This window comes from Schistocerca cancellata, chromosome 3 (genome assembly GCF_023864275.1).
Source record: "Schistocerca cancellata isolate TAMUIC-IGC-003103 chromosome 3, iqSchCanc2.1, whole genome shotgun sequence".
Classification (NCBI taxonomy): Eukaryota; Metazoa; Arthropoda; class Insecta; order Orthoptera; family Acrididae; genus Schistocerca; species Schistocerca cancellata.
Genome location: NC_064628.1, coordinates 784,507,682 through 784,527,892, shown reverse-complemented (window position 1 = coordinate 784,527,892; position 20,211 = coordinate 784,507,682).

Here is a 20,211-nt window from a genome sequence, read left to right as displayed (position 1 = left end):
GAAATTGAGGTCGAGGTCCTCAAGGGCTATAGACGGAATTTGTAGAATAGAAAGCCTGGAGCAAAGATGTAACTACAATTTTTTTAAGAATAAAAAGAAACAAGACTGCTAAGTCTCAGCAACAAAGGTAGCAATGTCACCGGAATGAGTTACAGCAAACCAACTGACCACATCTGCCATTCTCAATCCGAAATGGGCAAGAAGAAACTGCGTTTCCATAATTTTATTGAAAACGAAATATAACACGAAGACAACAATATTACTGAAATTAATATTCTAGTTCCTGAAATTATATGCATTTGACCTGACAACATACTGTACAGGGAGTCGCAGGAGGAATATTCAGGGATGCTGCTAAACCACAAGTACAGAAACATATGGAATCTTCGAAAAATACCAGTTTCATGCAGGGCAGTGTAATCTCTGGTAAACACTACGATCAGGGCTTTCGACACGTCGGAAAGCGTCGACGGTATTTTTCAACAGCAGCAGGCTCTCTACCATCGCACAAACCGTAAACATACACCATATCTTCATTATTATATACAGCATATCTCCATTATTACATACGCCATATGTTCATTAGTGTAGATGTGTGGTATTTTACCCAGCGCATGTACACTCTCATGTCCTCGCGTTACTCGACTTACAACGCACCATGGACAGTTTTGCATTCAGCGAGTTAATTTAATGGCAGAAATAGAACCCGTGCAAAGAGAATGAAAGCAACGAGGTATATTCAGCTAGAATAAAACACCAAAGAGATTGAGTAAGACATACGTGCACACCACGAGCATAAAGAAATTATAGTAAATGTGCTCTGTGTAGGAAACCATTCGGAACTGATCAAGAGTCCATCTGAAGTTTTTGCTTCTGATCATCGTTCTACATTATAGACCATTCCTCCTGGGGCGCTCTGTACGTCTAGTTTAACAGCCACTGCAGGCGCCGATTTGTGGCTTCGTTGGAAGTGATTGATACTATCATAGAGTCGTTCCTAAACTGAACCATTTCCATTCATTTTGGCAGTAACTGGTTGGATTTGAATTTTTTTTTAATTTTCTTGTATTTCTGGAGGTTCGTTTAAGACAAACCGACTCTTTATTAAAAACATAACTCCTGTTTTGACTTCATCAACAGTTTCGTGTACCGACTATTGTATTGTTTCTTGCACAATGGGCTTTAAAGAATGTGCAAAGCATGGGAGATATAGAAGCTTTGAGAGCACGGCAGCTGATTTCATGTTTGAAACATTGTCTTTTATTGTGACAGTGATTTTAAACTTGTTATCTATTACCCAATTTGAAATATTTTATGAATAGTGTCTTTATTCGGACTGGAAACGTTTGAGAAGGTGCAACTGTAATTGAGTATTCTCATTTATAAAATGTGCCGTGAGTGCACGGAAAATAATGGTTTTTTTTGCTGGTACATGTTCTGCAATCAGACTACATGACAGCTAATGAAGTTGTGTTCGCTCGGGAGAATGCCAGCCTAAACCCTGATGTTGGGCGAAGAATCCACCGCTATTTCTTAGAGGCAACTGGAATACACCATGAATGGAGTGCTCCTCTTTCCATAACAGAGTTTTCCAAACGTTGCCAGATAAACGAAACTTTTACACATAGTGGACTGTCATTACACCACAGCATGTTAAAAAAAGTTATTCTTGTCAGAATTTCTCTTGACTATCATATGACTGACATATATTTCAGACATGATGGCCTCCTCCTCTCCCCTGTAAAATTTATACTCACCTCGCTACTTGTGCAAGGGAGGAGTAGTGCACGACTCCCAGACTGGGAACCTATGCTATCACAGATCACGCTGTTTCCTCAACTATTTTCCGAATGTACACACCGCAGGAAATCGCCTCCCAAGAAGCTTTGTGTACTCCTGCTCACATAATTACAATAACCGATTATATTTCGCGTAAATTTGTACCACAATAACCTATCTTATTACTCCATATCCAACAGTTATTGCTTAAATTAAATTTTTCACACGTTAGGTTGCAAGTGATATAATCCAAAAATATGAGGTCTATTGTAATTGGTATCCTCATGGAGAAAAGCATTTCACTGGGAAATTGCAGACTTTCAGGAATTTACGTTGGCTGACAAAAAGGTGAAGTACAGGGAAGGGGAGGGGGAAACGAAAGTACACTTCACGGGTCGAGAGGATATGTGTTGCTGTTTCATTGATTACAATATCGAAGCAAAAATGGTTCAAATGGCTCTGAGCACTATGGGACTTAACTTCTAAGGTCATCAGTCCCCTAGAACTACTTAAACCTAACTAACCTAAGGACATCACACACATCAATGCCCGAGGCAGGATTCGAACCTACGACCGTAGGGGTCGCGCGGTTCCAGACTGTAGCGCCTTTAACCGCTTGGCCACCCCGGCCGGCAACATCGAAGCAAATTTAAAAAGGGCTTGGCTCTGTTAACGTATTTGTCAGTGTAACGTTGTATCTCCTCTGGCCTGCATATACGCACTGATTCGCATGCTATGGGTGTCATAAAGTCTTTATTGTCTCCTGAGACAATTTAGATGACAACTGTTCTGAACGGTCCTTGGTCTGGAAAATAGCACTGGGACAGAGTTTTCTTCCGAGCTGCTCCCATGCACGTTCTGTTGCACAAAGGTATCTAGATCTCGCCGACCACGAGAGTGCTTCGTCATCACGCATGTAATTCATAAACGCACATGCCATGTTCTGGTGAGCATTGTCCTATTGAATAATAGCACTACAAAACTGTCGTATGAGAGATAGCATATGAGGACGCTGGATGGCCGTGGAGTACTATTCTGCCGGCAGAATTCTCTCAATTATTACCATACTTGTAATGCCCGACTGCTCCTCACACCGTGACACCAGGAGTAACACCATTGTGCCTCTCCAGACGTTTGCAAAAATAGGGCCTCTCCCAAGGTTGCCCCGACTCGCCAACGGTGGTGATCCGGGGTAGTGCGGAAACGCGATTCACTGGTGAACGCAATGTGCACCATTCATTAGCTTCCCGATAATGATACCACTCGAAGTGTAGCTATTTGTATTGTGGTGTTAAGCGCAACGTACAGCAAGGTAGCTTAAACTGCAAGGTAAGAACAGCAGGTGTCGTAATTGAGCCGTGTGGCTCGATCAGCGATATTCCCGCCGCCGGTATGGGTCATCTTTCCGGCGGTGTGCGCAGAGCGCGCGCCGGCGCCACCTACCGGGCCGATCGGGAGCGAGAGGAAAAGCTGAGAAAGAGGGAGGGATTTTGCTTTTGAAAGCAGAGGAGTAACGGCGTTTTGGGAACTGTGGCGGACAGCTAAGGTCCGATGTCAGCCAGCAAGCAGGGCACGTCCAGAAGGGGCTGTTTACCAGGGTGACGGCGCCGTGGCAAATATCGCCGGCGTGGAAAGAGACGTTACTGGGAAGCCGTTGGTGTTGTTTGTCCGATTGCTTTATGTCTCCTGGCATCGGGATCTGCGGCGGCTGGCTTCGTCGAACAAGCAAGAGGGTAAGGGTCTTGCTTGACCTGTAAATTGTCGTTGGAGTCCATTACTAGGCTTTCTGCTGTTAACTGTATTTTCTTGGGCGCCCGTCACTACTCCTACTGAGTCTGTCCTACAGTGTGTTGATTTTAATTGGTTTAATTCGTAGTGTTTTAAGGTGTATGTGGTGTTACGCCTTCTCTCCACTTAGCAGCAGACACAGTGCGGGCACGCCCACAAAGCCGCGTCGCCATGAGGTCAGCTGCCGACGCCTACTGCACCGGCGGCTGGGAAGCTGTCAGTCGCGATGTCCGCGAGGTCCCTTCATGGATGGACAATGCCCCATGGGGCCGGGTTACCGTGAAGTCTGGGCGTCAGTACCCGGTGACACCTTGTAAGTAGGCTGTTTAGGTTCTTATATTGGTAACGCCGCCGCCACGTAGCGCTCTCTGTACGAAAATCACTGGCTGTGCTGTGTGCAGTCTGTGGCTAGTTTGCATTGTTGTCTGCCATTGTAGTGTTGGGCAGCGGCAGCTGGATGTGAACAGCGCGTAGCGTTGCGCAGTTGGAGGTGAGCCGCCAGCAGTTGTGGATGTGGGGAGAGAAATGGCGGAGTTTTGAAATTTGTAAAAATGAATGTCATGAGCTGCTGTATATATTACGACTTTTGATGACTATTAAGGTAAATACATTGTTTGTTCTCTATTAAAATCTTTCATTTGCTAACTATGCCTATCAGTAGTTAGTGCCTTCCGTAGTTTGAATCTTTTATTTAGCTGGCAGTAGTGGCGCTCGCTGTATTGCAGTAGTTCGAGTAACGAAGATTTTTGGTGAGGTAAGTGATTTGTGAAACGTATAGGTTAATGTTAGTCAGGGCCATTCTTTTGTAGGGATTTTTGAAAGTCAGATTGTGTTGCGCTAAAAATATTGTGTGTCAGTTTAAGCACAGTCATGTACAATTGTTCAAAAGGGACGTTTCAACCTGTGACCAAGACCGCGCAGTGGCCGGTACTGCTGTTAAGTTCTCGCTGTAGTTAGTCAGCCATGATGCCGACCGAACTCGGGCCGACCTCCAGAGCTGAAGTTGACATCTGGCGGCGAACGGATGATTTCTGTGAGCTGGAAGACACTTCGGGAATCGTCACCTACGAAGATTGAATATTGGGACACGGACCACGTCCATCCTCAGATCCGAACTGCTTCCTAATGGCTTCTGTCTGTTGCTGCCTGCGCTCCACTATTTATATCCGGCAGGAGGACATTTTTTTACCCTCGGTGGTAACTTTTTGTTACTACTCCAGCAGTATATTGCAGCATAACTTAGCGTGCTGGCCTCACTTCCCCTTACTCAGCACTCTCCAGGCTTCGCTCGGCGCTCGGTCTGTATGCATCCTTGCGTCAGCTTGTTGGTAGACTGCTACGGTCAGCAAGGCTATCTGTGCCGCGCTTACTTCGCAACGCCTCGGTCGCTGGCTGCCTCTGTTTTGCCATTCTCCACTGCGTGAAGGAACGCTTACTACATGTGGCCGCAACAGTGGTGTGATCATTAACGTTTACGACGGCCTGGAGCGCTGACACATTCCGTTGTAGCTCCCTACTGTCAAGGTTTAACCGCTATTGAAAATAGCTCGCTGGTCCTTGTTTACGTACCGCCTGGTTATTGTATTTATATCACACCACGGAGTTAAGATGGTCAGTCGCTATTCATAAATATATATACATACATACATATATATATATATATTTCCCTGGATATATTTATCTCTGAATTGTAATAACATTACTGTTACGTTTCTGTTTGAACTAATAGCATGTCTGAGAGAAACGTGTAGATTCCTTCAATGACAGAGATCGATACTGTAATTAATTTTAATGATGAGTTGTGATGCGTTATTGCGTTTCTAGTTATTTAAAGCAGATGTTAGGCTGTTATAGATACCCACTAGTTCTGGGATTTTTTCGTGCCCATTCGTACCTGTTGCTGCTCCTGTCTTAGGGGTCCATGTCGAGCCTGCATTGGTAGCAGCTGAAAGGGCGAGCGTCCTTTTTCTGAGCTTAGTTGTTGAATATCAAGAGCTTGTTTGCTCACATGAAATTTTATATGTTATATGCTAAATTAACTGTATTATTTTGGTAATGGAAGAGTACAACAGTCATAAAATTTAACTCATTTCCATAAATGTGTAATAGGCCATAAGTGCCGCATTTTTATGAATGTTTAAAATTGAACTAATTGATTTTCACCTGAATGGTAAATTTTAAAGATGTGTGGTAGTTTTAAACATGTGATGGTTTTATTTGTCAAGTTCTCTTTTTCAAAGTTACCAAATAAAATTTCAGGTGCCACTGTCGATGGTGATTGCCTGATGTGTTACTTTGGTCCAGTCCTACCACCCTACAGCCTGTTGTACTGAATTCGTGTCGTTGTGTAAAAGGTGTAATTACATGTTATCTCGACACTTCAGTAATAATATCAGGGTGTCCACCAAAACAATAATTGAGCAAATTTATGACTGCTAAATGAAACACGAATCACAATCGCTTTGATTTATTCCGATAAAATTATTGGCAAAACAAATGAAAAACCGTATCAACATTAGTATAATACGGCCTTGGCACATCTGACACAGGGGTCGGGGACAGGGTGATACAAATAATCGCGCAATTCAGTTCAGTTTAATCGTGAAGTGTCCAGTGAATGTCGCAATGTTAACTGGAAACAGATGGTACTACAGAAGTGAATACGTCACACCTGTGGTCAGAGTAGAAAGCGAACTGTTCGTTTCCGTTAAAATACGTCCTCAGAGTGAAACTTGAAGTAACCGAATTTCTATAGAATGGTGTTAATGTCGCTGCACATCGCCTCACGGTTGCAGCTGGATCTCACCAAAGTATTGCAGATGGAGGCTGAAGCGGGTGCAGAATCAATCATTGGCAGAACCAACGACTCTCACCAGCGACTAAATGCAGATCAGCTCGAAGCTTTTCCAGGTCCCCAGTAAAACAGCCGTGATGACGTGGCAGGCCAGTGTAGTCGATGGTGGCTCTCAGTGAGGAAGCCTGACGGCGGAGGCTCCAGAATATCGAGGAGTGATTTCTGATTGAAAATTTTTTACAGGGAAACATCGCATTTCCACGTTTTTCATAGCTTACTAAACTGGGCTTCGGATCTTACGAGTGCCGGCAGATAAAAACGATCCTTAGAAAACATTAGTCCCCTTTCCTCTAGCTGCTTAATCAACAACGTTCATCTTGCCATCTTCCGCGGAAAAAAGTCCATTTTTTCTCGACCTGTCTGTGACCAATTAAGTAGTCTTCGTCATCACCATCGCGTTTCTCTCTCTAATCTGTAGTTTATTTACTTAGTAAATGCTTGCAGTTCTTACACTGCGACAGCATTTGTTTTTCGCAGAGTCAACACAATCAGCAGTGCGTTCTGCTACAAAGCAAACCTTGTCGTTCCACTTGCAAGTTGCAAAATGTTTTCACATGGAGTGTGCAGCATGGGAGATCCTATCTGTGTTCCTTCAGAATAAAGCCGGACGTTGTGGCGCAGCACTACAAAAGCATGGCCGATGAACGGTGGGATATTGACCCTCGCCTGTCCCTTGGCAGGCCTTCAGCAAATTAGCTCTAGGGGTGGCGGCCGATATTACCGTCCCTCGCCATCTACGTGCTTTTTCCAGCACTCACAAGGCTTTCGGCGTTCTCTCACTTGCCAATACGAATCTAGAGGAAAAAAACGTAAGGTTCCATTAATGTGTTACAGACACCACTAGTACCGTTGTTTATCGCATTCCTGCGCCGCCAATGAAATATTCCAATCAAATGGGTCTTTCATTACGAATTTTCATAAGTTGTGTGACTGTTTCCGGAAAAACGGTTGCTTAATACTACACATGGAACGATATTTCCATAGTGTGACTGCTGGTAGTCTTCCACCAATGGCGCAGGATGACACAATGCTGCTGGGAATCCATTACTTGTTCTCGGGGCCGGCTGCGGTGGTCTAGCGGTTCTAGGCGCTCAGTCCGGAACCGCGGGACTGCTACGGTCGCAGGTTCGAATCCTGCCTCTGGCATGGATGTGTGTGATGTCCTTAGGTTAGTTAGGTTTAAGTAGTTCTGAGTTCTAGGGGACTGATGACGACAGATGTTAAGTCCCATAGTGCTCAGAGCCATTTGAATTTTTGTTCTCGGATGGTAGGCGCTGATGTGAAGTGGTTACGATGTGCTTTGTACTCTCTTGTGTAGGTGAGATGTGGCCGACCAAAACCTTGAGACTGTATGTGCCTGCCGCCTCGTATTCATGCAACCCTACATCGGGCCACTGTCACATCTCACGGCCCCCTTATCTGTATATTTCACGATTCGAACAGCTGACCAAATGGACACACACAATGTGCCTGCCATACTGACTCGGTATTTTCGTATACTTCACAGTGATCACTCAACATCTGACGCTGTTTATTCCGCTTATATACCCTACCAGGCCTGGTAACGATTCTAAACACAACAAGGATTAACTGCCGCTCTAAGCGTCTACATATCTGTCGATGGCGTGTAAGTATACAAAGTTCTGTTGGAACTGTGGCTGGGTAAAATAATTTTGCGGGTTGGGGGTCGAACCCGGGACTCCAGATGGCCGGGACCCACCACGCCGTATTTCGTCAGGAGGCCGAGGAAGTTCAAGAGTGCAAGGGGCAGTGCAGAGTGATGCAGTGGTATTCGGTAGCATTTCTTTATTCAGCTAATTTACAGTATTCGATGGGTGCAGCGTAGAGTCGGCGTGCCGTCCGCAGCGTTGTCCCGCGAGTCCAGCCGGCTCAGCAACTCTTGCTATGCCGACACTGCTGCAGCCCTCATCAAGGCTGGTCAGCTGGAAGTCGGCCATGATCTCCCCGGTCGCTGCCCTCCGATGCGTCGTGTCTTGCGCAGCGTAGCTGCCCGCGATTCCGGAGACTGCTACAGTCCCTGGTCCTCGCCGCCTTCAACCACGTTTGGCGTGCTCTGTCCGACCATGGGACGATGGTGGATGTACTGGTCACCCATGGCCCTCCGGCCGCCGCTGCTCCCAGGACAGGACCGGACTCGAACCCGCGCCCTCCTGGACGCTGCGGCTTCCTGCCTCATTGTTGCACCACTCAAAGCAAATCGTGCGTCCACAGGGGGAGCTGTGTCGAGGGACCGAACACCAGCCCCTTTCTGTTCGCAGGGCACAGACCAGCAGGTGCTCTGCATGCCGGCGACTTGGTTTGTCGGCGTGGGATCACGGCAAGGGTGCTTCGCCGCGCCTCAGGGTAACCTGGGAGTGTTCTGCCAAACCCAGGAGGTGGTGACATCGCCTGGGCTAGGTTAGATGGGCCCAGACCGCCGAACGACTGGGGGACCGACCCACCACCTGAGTAGGAGTGGGTCCTTGGCCTTCAGGTGGAAGCTCGGGCAAGTAGGCGGCGAAGGGCGAGGGGTGCATCCGCCTCTTCGAGTGCGGGGTGCACTTGCCGAGGAGCGTCGTGTGAAATCGTCGACGACGAGGACTTGGACGGGGACCAGTGCGCTGGCAACGGCGCGCTGAACCCAGCAGCTCTGGAGTGCCCTTGACCTAGGGGCGAGGTTGGTGGGCGAGCTGCAAAAGTCCCCCCCATGCCAGAGGAGCCGGCCCGGGGCAAGAGACGGGCTCCCATCCTTTTTTCACTCGTCTACAAACATGGCTGAATCAGAGACGAGTGACTCTAGTGCGACCTCGAGGGCGTCGATCGCGACTGTTCCTGCCTCACAGGAGGAAGCGGAACAGAATGAGAAAAACACTCTCGAAAGACATACGAAAATTAATCAAATTTTGGACTCGAGTGTGAAAAACGGCAAAATCAGCCAGGCTGCAGTCCTGGTAATCAAAAACGAGCTCGCCGCCAGGGCCATTGCAAGTGCAAAGCTTGAGGGGCGACTCGAAGAACTGGAAAAAGAGAACAACAGATTAAGGCAGCAACCAACCAAAACCTGGGCTGCAATGGCTGCGCAAGCAGTCACAAAACCGCAAACCACCAAGGAAACAATTGCAAAGGTTTCAAAAAAGCCGGACACGGCGGTCTTCTTAAGACCCCTGCCCGGACAGACAGTCAAAAACGTACAAGAAATATTCACCACTAAAATTCACCCCGCTAAAGACAAAATCAAAATAAACAAAGTCAAGGCAACAAAAAACGTAGTAGTAGTTGACGTAGCAACTGAGGAAGACAGAGACAAAAATTTAAACAACACCAAACTGCATACAGCAGTCAAATGTGAACCACCGAAAAAGCGAAATCCGCTGGTGATCCTCTACGACGTACCGGTAACATTAACAGAAGTAGACATATATGAGACGCTATATAATCAAAATTTTGATGACATGGAGTGAGAAACATTCAAAAATGACTTCAAATTAAGTTTGAGAACGGGGCCCCGGGAGCGTGACGTCGTACATCACGTTGCCGAGGTCTCTGGAAAGATGTGGCGCAGAATCACCACCATGGGGAGAGTCTACATAGGTTTCCATGCGATAAACGTACGAGATTACCTAGTGGTTCCCGGATGCCACAACTGTGGCGACTTAGATCACGTACATAAGCATTGTGAGAGGAAGCTGGGCTGCTCCCGGTGCGGGGCAGAGGATCATACGAGGAAGAACTGCAGCAAAGCTGGAATCTGCATCCCCTGCATAAAGAGAGGCAAAAAGTCATGCAACACTACTGGCAGAAATTGCCCTACCTACAGGACGCTTGAGCAGAGACTCATAGCTCGAATCGACTATGGCTGAGCCCCTAAATGGGAACAGGAAACCGAAAAGAAAGTCTCCAAGCAAGAGGTTGAGGGATGCAATAAGGACCAATAAATTCAGAGACTTTATTCATAAGATCACCAGGCCACAACACCTCACAATCACAATGAAAGATGTCTGTATCCAAACAGATCCTTGTGATCAGAATGATACACCCTCCCCTCCGAATCGGGGATAAAGGTCGCCTAAAGATCAAGCACGACCACTTGGGCATCCTGTGGTAGGTAAATTATTAATGACAGAAGACCCAAAGACAAAAAGTCAGGAAGAGCAAGTGCAAGTAAACAAAATAAGTAGCACTAGTGTACCGACAAACACAAGTACACCAATAAGCCCACCTACCGAACGAGGGCCAGGAATAGACCCTGCCAGGATTTACCCCAACCTGGAGCACGCTTTACAGTTGCCCAGACTGGAAGAGCCGGCCACCCTCACAACAGCCTTAAGGCATGTGGTGCGGCAGAGGCATCAACTTCCCAGTGATGGAGGCCGTAGACAGAATACAGCTCAAGACAATGAATCTCCCCACAGACTTCGGAGCCCTGCGAGACCTGGTTAAGAAAGTATTCGAAAGGCGAAATGAAAAATTCGACCTTAATGAATTATACAATCAATCTGTCGTCACTAACGGCAGAATAGCACACGACTGGCGCAAAAACTGGCCGGAGTCTCATATACACACATACTTCCCAAGTGAGCCAGTTAAGAGTGGGACAGATAAACACACATAATAGTAAACTGGTTCTGCAGGAACTCCGGAAAGTGGTGGAAGAGAAGAGTCTAGATGTACTCTGCATACAGGAGCCATACTCCCTGGCTGGATGGATCCCGTTCACCGCAGTCAATTAATCTGTAGTGGAGCGGAACCAAGAGCCGCGGTCATAATCATAAATAAAGCGTAGAGAGCCACAGTATTAGCACAATTTTCAGATGACCACTGCAGCTTCATTCACCCACGGGAGTACTATATGTGGCTAACATGTACTTCCAGTACGGAAGACAAATAGATGAATTCCTGGACAAGCTCGTCCAAATAGCCACGGCGTTGCGGGGACGAAAAATTCTTGTGACTGCAGACATCAATGCAAAATCCCCCCTGTGGTTCAGTGGTACTCAGGACGACCGAGGAGAAAAAGCTGTCGACACAATCATGTCACTACAATTAACGGCCGCGAACAAATAGGGAAACCCTCCCACCTACACCGGAGGGAGGGAGGGGGGAGGACACGGTACAAACATTGACGTTACCCTGGTAACGCCAAACCTTGCAACAAAAATATCGAACTGGACAGTTTGGGATCAGATTACTACTAGTGACCATAACATAATAACATTCACCATTGGAGACAGCGGGTGCCACTGGGACATGGGGTGGGAAACGCAACTCAAATATAATAAAACCGACTGGGACCGCCTGGCGAGGGAGTGTGACATTCCTGCGTTACTGGAGGGTGATGTCAACGTAGAAGAATATGCCAAAGATCTTACAAGTGCGATAACCAGGGCAGTAAAGGCAGCTGTACCAACCAGGAGGAGGGCCGTCGCGGCCTCCCCCTCACCATGGTCAGCCGAACTGCGGCAAATGCGCCAGGCAGTAAGGAGGGCGAGGAGGTATTACCAGCGGTGTGTCGTCTGGCATGAAAGGCAGCGCTGGCTGCAGGTATACAGAGAAGCCAGAGAACAGTTCCAACAGGAACTCAAGGCTGTCAGGATGAGGAGCTGGGAGAAGTATGTGCAAAGCCAATTGGCTACAGACCCCTGGGGATTACCATACAAAATAGTACGAGAAAAAATTAAATCATCTATGGTGCTATCTACCGTCAGGGACGGGGACCGGATGACGGAGACCTGGCAGGAAACTGCGGGGGTCCTACTCCGTGCCCTGTTACCTGACGATAGAGAGGAAGATGACTCTGATGAACAACAGAGAATAAGAAGAGAGAACCAACGGGTCTATGAAAACAACCGAGTGGTCTACCCCTTCTCCGAAGAAGATGTAAGCTCCCAAATAAAAGCTCTCAAAAAAGGCAAAGCTCCTGGCCCAGACGGCATTATTGCGGAGGTGATACAGTACCTCGCCCCCCCCCCCCCCCCCAGCTGGTGGCACCTCTCACTCAGCTGTACAACGAGTGTTTACGGCTTCAGACATTCCCCTCAATATGGAAGAAGGCTAATGTAGTCATAATCAAAAAAGTCCCGGATAAAGACCCCAAAGAAGCCAAGTCATACAGACCTATATGTCTACTGGACTTGTTGGGCAAGCTCTTTGAGAGGTTGCTGGCAGACAGGCTGGCTGCACACCGGGTCCTGTGCGGGATGAGTGACAGACAGTTCGGTTTTCGGACAGGACGGTCGGCGTCTGATGCAATCACCCTGGCTGCGGATGTCTGTGACTCTGCCCCGCACAAGTACATAGTCGGCATCATGGTTGACATCAGTGGCGCCTTTGATAACCTGTGGTGGCCTTCGCTCTTCTCCTGCTTGCGGGAGAAGGAATGCCCAGGGCCGCTGTATGGCTGTCTCAGGAGCTATTGTCAAGAAAGGGAGGTCTGGCTATCGGCCCCTAGCGGCAAAGTCAGCAAGAAAATCACCAAGGTGTGTCCTCAGGGATCCGTCCGGGGGCGACTCCTTTGGGACATAAACATGGAACCACTCTTAGAAGAAATAAAGAACAGTGAAGATGTGCTAGAGGTCATAGCCTACGCAGATGACCTCCTCCTGCTGGTCGGCGGCCGCAGCCGCGAAGATTTAGAACCAAAAGTAGAAAGAGCTATTACAATATTGACCACATGGTGTCATAAAACAAAAATGACCATCGCACCTAATAAGTCAACCTACCTGTTGCTCAAAGGTCAACTCATAAGAAATCCTACCGTCAGAATAAATGGCCTACCAGTCCTCAGGCGCCGAGAAGCCCGGTATCTTGGTGTCATTGCCGACGAGAGGTGGAGCTATGCATCGCATATTGACACAGTAACACAAAGATCACTCACAGTACTACACAACTTAATCGGAATAGGACACAAAAGATTCCATCTCCCGCCTGATCTTATTAAATTGTACCATAACAGCATCCTTACATCCATAGTAGGCTACGGGTCAGCGGTCTGGGCACACAGGCTCACGAGGGTCATGCCTGCCGTGGCCGTAAGAAGAGTGCAGCGAAATATGCTCCTACGGTCAGTAGGCGCATACAGAACAACTCCAGGAGTGGCACTTTCAGTACTGATGGGGCTATGTCCACTGGACATAAAAATTAGGGAACAGGCCACCTGGTATTGGATAAAGAAGAATAGAAGAGAAAAAATAGAAGAAATCATGGGGATATATATAGGGGATAAACAAAACATAAAAAGAAGGGGAATGGAATTATGGCAGGAACTCTGGGATAGTGATGAGACTGGCCGAAGAACACATGAGCTGCTTCCAAACATACAGGAACGCCTAAAACTCACTTACATCAAACCCACAAGGGGCTTGCTGCACTTTTTTACTGGGCACGGACCCTACCCGATATATCTCTGTGGGTTCGGGAAAAGGGCAACACCAGCGTGTGACTGTGGAGCAGTGCAGGGCACTCCAGACCATGTGGTGTATGAGTGTCCCCTCTTCGACGATGTTGCACAACAATTTAGGGAACAACTGCCGAATAACGACACGCACCACTTGCTCAGGCATGAAAACACTTTCAACGTCTTGAATCATCTAACAGACGTAATCTCAGGCAAAGTCCTCAAAGAATATTTAAGAAACAATCAATATATAAATACCAGACTTGTCACGTACACCCCCCTGCTCCGCCGGGACGTGGACTTGGCCAGCCGCCTCACGGCTGGAATCCGCCAGGTTTTCGGAATAGGTTGGGGGGTAGTACATCACCACCGGACCTGGCTACGCACCAATTATGACATTAGATATAAGGTTAGTTATAGGTTCAAACTAGGATAATAGAAATAGCATAGAACTGCAGCGACCACGTCACCGGCCAGACCAGTGCCAGGGGCACTCCCACTGGGATTATCTCAGTGGGAATGGCCAAAAAATTAGGTTTGTATATTATTCTGGCACACTTGTAACGCTGCAGGTAGAGTAGTCATAATAATAACCATCTGCAAGTAGTATCTTAACAATAGGAGCTAAAATCAAGGTAACACTAGATAAATAATAACATAGTATAGTATAGTAGAATAACCCCCATAGTGGTGATGGATTATAGTAGAAACCTGTAGTGTTAAACATAATAATAGCTGCAGAAAGAATATAGAAATAGTTAAAAATAGGACCTACTAATGTATTTAGGTAGCAGGTTACATTGTATCATGATAATGATCAAATAAAGATTTTTTTTTTTTTTTTAAATCGTGCGTGCAATACCGTCGTCGCAACTTCCTCGCCTGCGAGTGCCATGTTTACCTCGCCAGGTATGCTGGCTGTCGTCTGTTACCACTCTCCGCCAGCGGCCCCAGATTTCATCGCCCAATTACGCCTTCATTGAATTTTGATAAAATTTCCCTTTCCCCCGATTAGACTGACACTAGTGCAGCAATAAAATTCATGGATTATATACGCAAAATCGCTATATTTATCCAAAATAGCCTTCCTGTGTGTTAACACACAGGTGAAATCTTTTCAACAGTGTTTTGAAACTATCATTCAAGCCCTTTGTCGGAACTGCATTTAGTATTGCAGTACAGTTTTCTTGGATGTCCTTAATTGTGCAACAACATTGTGCTTTCGTTGCCAACTTCAGTTTTGGGAAAGATAGAAATAGTCTATGGCCAAATCCGACTTATACGGGAGGTGATCCGTACGCAGGCCAAAAACTCGCACACGGTTTTCGTTTTATGGGTTGGGGCGTTGTCGTTGAGGAGTGATCAGGGACCTGTCTCTCGGTATTTGGGTCGATTTCGGTAAACTATCACCTAGGAACGATGAGAGAACTCGGTAAACTTGATGTTGCCGCATTGGTCCCCCGTCATCTTCCGACAGGTGACAGTCACTCGCTGTTACATTCGCCGTCAGGACTGTTGCTGTAGTGATGCGAGTACTTTCACCTTCTGCACGGCTGTCGTTGAAACTTTGAGGACTGTAGCACCGCAGTTCGTCACGGGAGTAACATTGCAGATTGGAATTTCACGCAAGTAGTCCTAACTGAACTGGAAGACAATGTGCACATTCATTCATTTCCGTAGCAGGTCATGATTTCCAGAATGTATCGACTACGATGACTTTGTTATTTGCTTGGAAATTAACAATACACTTCGCAGCTCGTACGCCGCAATCGCAGTATAGAAACCTTTACTGTTCCAAAATGACAGATTTATCCAGTCTTATGCTGCCATCATACAATTTTATGAAACTTATACAAGTACAGTGTTACATTGCATGAAGTCAAAGCGGAAAAGGCACTCCACACCTATACATATCTCGATACACGTAGTCGATAAAGTACGTAGTTGATAACATATTCTTACCATCCATACACATCAGTGTCGGATAAGACCGCACCAAGCTTGCCACACTGCACTGTGCTACAGACGGATTGTTAACGTAGAGGCGGCGAATAGAAATGCGTATCTCGCCGTTGGATGGCGTAAGTGATACACGCAATGACGTGTATGTCTGCCGTCACTATTTCATGCAGTCCAACATCGAGCTACTGTCACATCCGAGTGCTACACAAATCTGGATATTTCACGATTCGACCAGCCAACCAAATGGATATACATAATGAAGCCATTTTTGAACTCTGTCTGGTGCTTATAAAGCGCTGTCTTAGGGTGGGACGTGGCATTTTCGTGTCATTCACAGCAAAAAATTGTAAGCGTTTACTACTTACGCCATCCAGCGGCGAAACAGGTGACTTTGCAGCGGATCTGCTGCTTCTATATTAACACTTCGCCTGTCGCACAGCCAGCCGGTGTGGCCGAGCGGTTCTATACGCTTCAGTCTAGATCCGCGCGACCGCTACGGTCGCAGGTTCGAATCCTGCCTAGGGCATGGATGTGTGTGATGTCCTTAGGTTTAAGTACTTCTAAGTTCTAGGGGGCTGGTGACCTCAGATGTTAAGTCCCATAGCGCCCAGAGCCACTTGAGCCATTGGAACCTGTCGCACAATGCAATGTGGCAAACTTGAGAGAGTTATGTCCGACGTCGATACGTATGGATGGTACGAGGATGTTATCAACAGTGTACATGTTATCAACTATGTGTCTTTTATCAAAATATCTGTGTATGGAGTGCCTTTTTTGCTTTCCCATGTAATGTAACGTGGCACTAGTATAGCAAGTTCCATAAGATCAGATGATGTCAGCATAAGACTGTTGAAAGCGGACGTCTTGGAACAGTAAAAGGTTCTACACTGCGGTTGTGGAGTACGAGGTGCCTTCTTCACTTCCAGCCATACAGATCGCACAGCAGCGCAACATCTGTACCTTAACAGAATACTTGGTATTTGCCTCGATAGAATCCTCTGTTGTTCAAGGTTGTTCCAGTAGAAGGCATATGAGACAATGGCCGCATCTTGGGTTGTTCCGCACTCGCAGGACACGTCTCCATCAGATGGAAGGGTGCCCCATTGTTGCATGTTGGTCTGACAACTGAGGATGATGTTACGCAGACGTCCGACCATTGCTTCTGCGTGCTTCAGTTCTTCTGTCAGTCAGTGTATTTAAAAACTTATTTTTCACTATCCAATAGTACTGTGGAGGCAGAGGAAGCAAAGGGCAACAGAACAAGTTAAATCGTCCTAGAGTCTTTTTTCTGAAGGTTGCGGGCAGAAGAATAAAACTGGACGGTTTTGCACAGCATAGTTTCACCCTACTGCGTAATAGGACAACTCATATGTCTCGAAATGCTACCATATATTTCTGTAAAATGATGTCATAGCAGTAGAAAGAAACAAATTTTTATTTTCAGCCTTACAACAAACGACTAAATGTTCAAAAATACAAGATAGGAAAGAATGTAAATGTGACGAAGGGCCAGAGAGGCTATACAATGCCCATTCCGATAGACAGAGAAGAGACGAAGTTGAGAGTAGTTGAAAGAGCTGTCTGTGTTAGGTTTGCGCCATTTGCGGCCCCAGACACTCCACCTAAAAGTGGGGCGAGCACAGTGAGCATGCCGTAGTTACGGACTTCAGTACTAACGAGTGAGAAAATGCTTATGCACTCTTTTTCCATAACGATTACACTCCCTGGGATTTCTTGCCAGGCGTGAATTTCCAAGAATCACGTGTATAACTTCGTGAACAATAGCTAAGCCTGCATTTCCAACATTTCCTCATTATGTGTGAAACTGAGTAATTCCATGTGACAGCAGCATAAACGTTGCCGTATCAAAAGTACGAGAACACCCAATGTAATGCGGAATTTACCACTAAATGTCACAACAGGCGGACCCGCCGGAATATAAGGGGACGGGGAGTGTAGTGCTGACAGCAGCAAACCACAAACAGAAAAATATGTCGATCAGGGGAGCTTAGTCACTTCGAACGTCGACTAGTCATGGAAAGCCACCTGAGAAACAAATCCATCAGAAACGTTTCATCCCTCTTAAAGCTGTCTGAACCTCGTGTACCGACACGAAATCAGCGCTAGAAATCATTCGTGAGTTCCCACGGGCTACTTGCTGTCCAGCCAGCACAATGAGTGTGCGTAGTGTGTCAAGAAGAAAGAGGCACAACGGTCGAACAGCTCTTCATAAACCATAAATTTCGATAAAGACACAGAAAACGATGCTTGAGCTTGTAAGAACGACGACACTGGACAGTAGATGACTGAAAACGAGTGAATCCGAGTGATGAACCATGCAATGGCAATCCGATGGAAGGGTGGAGAACTTTACCTGGCGTCATGTTTAGTGCCATCAGTGAAGTATGGTGGATGTGCTGTTACGGTATGAGGGTTATTTATCGTGGTTATACTGTGGTTCCCTTACTGCGCTTAACAAAACGCTAAATGCGTAAAGATATCATCTCATTTCACGGCATTGTGTACAACATACAGTAGACAAACAGTACGGAGACAACGATTGTTTTTATCTGTATGACAATGCACCCTGTCGTAAAGCAGCATCTGTGAGACAATGGTTTGTGGGCTCTTGAAACACTGGCCTGCCCAGAGTCCCGACCTCAAACCTGTGGACTTCAGTTCGGATGAGGTGAAGCGTCGACTTTGCTGCAGATCCCATCGTCCAATATCACTGCGTTTTCTGGTCCCAGTTAGTGAGGAACAATGGGATGCCATACCGCCAGAGACATTTAGATAGCTCACTGGATCTCCAGCAAACTGGCGAAGTGTGGACATATCAGATACTAATGTCCACTAATAAGTGTCCGGATACTTTTGATCAGGTAGTGCGTTATGAATCGTCTCTTTTCTAAGCACGGAGGCGTTATCTCTAACTTCGGTAACCTTTTTGCCGATAACTGACAGCTCACATCTCACTTTGACAGGACCTGCTGTGTTACCCAAGTATAAAGATCAAAGGTCAGTGTTGAAGTAGATATGACTAACATCAAATAAATGAATGTTATCTTACTACACCAACCTTTAGAACATATTTCCTGCTCTATAAACTATCTAATTTGGCTAGTTTCAGTGTTAATACTGCGTTTTCTTCCAACAACTGGATGATGCAGCACCGTTCTCTCAGTAGCGTAAGCTTTACCAGAATCAGTAATCAGGCAAGTAAATAGTACATTGACGAGGGGCCCCAAACACCTGCATATATTAGGGCAGCCCCCCCCCCCCCTGCGTTCCTTTCCCCATTCTACCTGGTTCTCAAATCAACAAAACGTTACCCAAACATCGTCATTCACAACCAGTCTCCAACCCCTTTCGCCTCACATACACACAAACCATATGACCTGTAGCGTCGATCTAACCCCTCTTTCTTAACATATTATGTGAAATAACCACCATGTAATGTCTCACATACCCGAGCACATCCTCTGAGTATCCCGTGCCTTTCCGCTTCCTGCCGGAATTTGTCCAGTACTTCTTCCAATCTGCTCACCACGCGTTGAATACCGCCTGTATCACCCAGCGATGACTGATGATCGGTACGTCTTCCTGCTTGGCGAACAGCACTCACCCTTCCAGATGCTGGTTCCTTAACGATTCCACCGAGCCGAAGATCAGTAGTCCCACTATGAACCGCATTATCTCACCTTCTCTGCACCTCATCTACAGGCAAGAATACTTACAACTTTCCTTCCCTTTATATTTATTGCTGCTCCACAGCTACTTATATTAACTACAAGTACTCTATACCTAACCTAAAAAAATATTAAATGACTACCTCCTAGACCTTAATCCATACAGGTTACTCGTTACCGATGCGAATCCAGTGTGCTAAACACTGCGCCACCTCGTTCGGTCCTGCGAGAAGGATATTATCGTAATCAAGTAAGGGGAGTACTAGCAATTCCACAATTTTCGTTTTAAGGGCGAGAGGAACTACTTTGTTATATTTCTATAGCGAATGGAGGGACATTGACCTATTATTATAGGCTGCATTTCTCTATTCAATATAGCCTAAATGATGGTTCAGAATTATTTACAGGAGACGAAAAGTTATTTTTGTGTCGTTTAGGATTAAGGATGGAAGAGATTGTCTAAACTGAGTGGTTATAAGACTTTTGTCAGCAAGTAAGTTTTAGATCGGTGAAGTTTCAAACCTGTGTACTGCGCCGACTCTGAGAAGGCATGTTCTTGAATTCTCATTCCGTAGCAATCTGCGACCAAAAATTTGTAGAAGTTCTCAAGTATAGGTTGACTCTTACATAGAATATTACAGCAACCAGACACTTTTTACAATGCTATTTATGTATTTAAACAGCGTCGTTACCGGTTTCGAACCGACAGGTTCATCTTCAGACGGCTCGTTTACGTTTTACATTAG